The sequence below is a fragment of the Zea mays genome, chromosome 1, assembly GCF_902167145.1.
Source record: "Zea mays cultivar B73 chromosome 1, Zm-B73-REFERENCE-NAM-5.0, whole genome shotgun sequence".
NCBI lineage: Eukaryota > Viridiplantae > Streptophyta > Magnoliopsida > Poales > Poaceae > Zea > Zea mays.
The window spans coordinates 237,676,983-237,680,081 of record NC_050096.1 but is presented as its reverse complement, the minus strand read 5'-3'; positions in this window follow the sequence as shown (position 1 = coordinate 237,680,081).

Genomic DNA, 3,099 nt, shown 5'->3' with positions numbered 1-3,099 from the left:
GGGTGTGGGCAAGGGACGGCTTGGTACGCTGAGTGTTTTAGCCGGCTGCTTCTGAGTAGTAATGTGATGTGATGGCGGGTGTAATCATATCATCCGCGTTGTTGACTGGAGTCCCAATGGGTGTTGCGTTGCGTGAAACGGCGTCGGCCGCCTGACGTGTCTTCAGACGGGTTGAAGTGTGTATTGAATGCTTCGCAACTGTTCAGTGACCGTGGTTGGAGGTGAGCGGTTGCCTTTTTCTTCTATAAATAGTGCCTTTGCCTCTCTGGTTTTTTCACATCTCTTGCTGTTCTCCGCTGCTTGCCTTCTTCCTCTCCTTGCATTTCCACCATGGGCAAGAACAACAAACGCAAGCGCGAGCCGACTCCTCCATCAGAGGACTTTGGCGACTCGGAATACTCAGAGGAGTTCTCCTCTGAGTCCGAGGGGTCTCCAGCTCCCGTCTCTCCCCCAGCGTCGTCCGATGACTCGGACGACTCTCAGGGGATTGCCGCGGAGGTCTGGACTTACATCCGGGCCGTCGAGTGCTCCGGGCTCGAGGGCTCGGATGAGTTGGAGTACTCCTCGGATGAGGAGGACCCGCCCGAGGAGGACGGCGAAGGTGACGACGACGATGACAACGACGACGGCGACGACGACGGTGACGGCGGCGGCAGGGGCGGCAACGGCGGCAGCAGGGGCGGCGATGGCGGCAGCAGCAAGGGCAGCAACAAGGCCAGTGGCTAGATGCCACTGGTTTTTAGATATTAGTATAGATTAGAAGTAGTATATTGAAATGATGTAGTAGTATTAGTAGTGTAGAGTAGTATAGTGTAGCGTAGTAGTAGTAGTAGTAGGGAAGTATCAACTCATAATGAGTTGATTTGTAAGTACTGTTACTTCCCTTAATGAAGAATGACTTTGTCTCCTCCTGTACCAATTACTTTGCTTCGTGGTAAGTCGATCTCTTATTTGTGAAGTTGATTCATTCGGAATAGTAACTAAATAACTCGGGCATCATATCGCCGCCTCAGGGGTGATGGCCGAGCTATTATTGTCGATATTTATGCATTTGAAATAGAGTCCGAGTGATGACGAAACCATGTCAGCGTCGGAATAACTGTTGACCACGTCGGCTCTCTTAGATGTGACAGCCGAGTGATCTGTGAAAACACCAGCGTTTTTTAGAGATAACCGCCGAGCGACTGAGGACATCGTCGGCGCTTTAGAGATAGCAGCCGAGTGACTGGAGACATCGTCGGTGCTTTAGAGGTAACCGCCGAGCGACTGAAGACATCGTCGGCGCTTGAGATAGCCGCTGAGCGACTGGAGACATCGTCGACGCTTTAGAGGTAACAGCCGAGTTAAAACGGGCCGTGTCGGCCATTTTGAGGATAATAGCCGAGTGACGATGTGGCACACCGGGGTTTTAGAAGTAGCCGCCGGGTGACGATGTGGCACTCCGGTGTATTAGAAGTAACTACCGGGTGCTGACTGGGTGCTTTTGGAGACGGTATCTGACTCGGGAATATTCCGCATATACTGCGCTTTCAGCCGCCTCTGCTTTCCGTGCCCTAGTTCTTGCTTTCCTGCCTCCAGATCTTCTCTGCAATTTGGCTCTCGCTCTGTTCGTCAGTAGAGTTGAGATGGCGCCCAAGAGAAAAGCCTCGAGTTCATCCGCTGCGGTGATTCCCCCCATCGACCCCAACAGTCAGTTGCCTTTCGCAGGTAACCATATGTCTGTTGTCTCCGAGCCTGACCTTCTCCACCTCGTGTCCATCGGGGTCCTTCCCCCGAGGGAGCTTTGTTCTTGGCGGATTTGTCATGGGGTCACTGTCCCGACAGAGGATACCCATGAATCCGTGATTTACTTTCCTTTTCTTCTCCGCGGTCTTGCTCTCCCCATTTCTCCCTTTTTCCGCGGCCTCCTTGATTTCTATCGTCTTAATTTGACCCATCTGAATCCCAATTCCATTCTGCAAATTTCCATTTAGGTTCATCTGTGCGAAGCTTTTCTTGGCGTCCTGCCACATTTTGGACTGTGGAAGTATCTGTATCACTGTCGCCCTGGAATGGCCGGGGGGCAGCATCAGCTGGTTGGGGGTGCTAGTTTAGAGATGCGCCGTGGGAGGAAGTCTGATTATCTTGAAATCCCTCTCAAGGACAGTATTAAGGGATGGCGCTTGGAGTGGTTTATCGTTGAAAACCACGGAAATTCTCTCCCCCACGTTCGGGGAGACAGCAGGACGTTCGTACTCCGAGTTGGACCGAGTCCCCCACAGATCAGGTGGTGGCTGAGGCTGGGGCTTTGCTAGCTGAAGTTGGACTGCTGAAGGAGAGGGGTCTGATTGCAGAGGCTGTGGTTGCTGATTTTGTTTTCAAGAACATTCAGCCGTTGAAGGACAGGGCTTACCCGGCTTACCTGTACTGAGGCCTAGCTGACTCAACTCGGGTTACCAACAGAAGAATTCCCTCTGTAGACTTGGTGAACCGACTTGAGATGATTCTTAGAGGCAAGGTATCAAACGTTGGTGCCCCAGTGGCATACTCGGCCTGGAACCTGCCTCCTTCCAAAGCCTTCACTTATTTTGTTTCGAATCCACCTGTTGCTGATGGCAGTTTGGGCCTTAGAGTGCGACCCTCTGCTGAAGAAGTTAATGCCTTGGTTGCCTCGCTCGGGGAAATTCCTGATGATGAACGGCAAGTCCACTTTGAGGTACCTTTGGATCCTAGTGATGCAGAAATAAGTGCTATGCTTGATTTGCTGGCTGAGGACTCTTCTGATGCTGCTCCTGCTGGGACGTTGGTGGTGGCGCCTCCCCCAGAAACTGATACAACCTTGGATATTCAGAAGCCTATCAGTGCTCGCCCAAGACGCCCTTCCCGAGCCAATCAACTTGATTCTCCTGCTGACGAGCAGAAAAAGAAAAAGAGACGTCTCCGGCGAGTATCTAGTTTGGATCGAGATGTTGGTCCTTCGGTTCCTGCTGCTGAAGAAGTGCCTGTTCCTGAATTTACTGACGCTGACCTCAATGGGGGTGCTCCACCTGCTGCTGACCCCAATGGGGGTGCTCCACCTACTACTAACCCCAATGGGTGTGCTCCACCTGCTGCTAACCC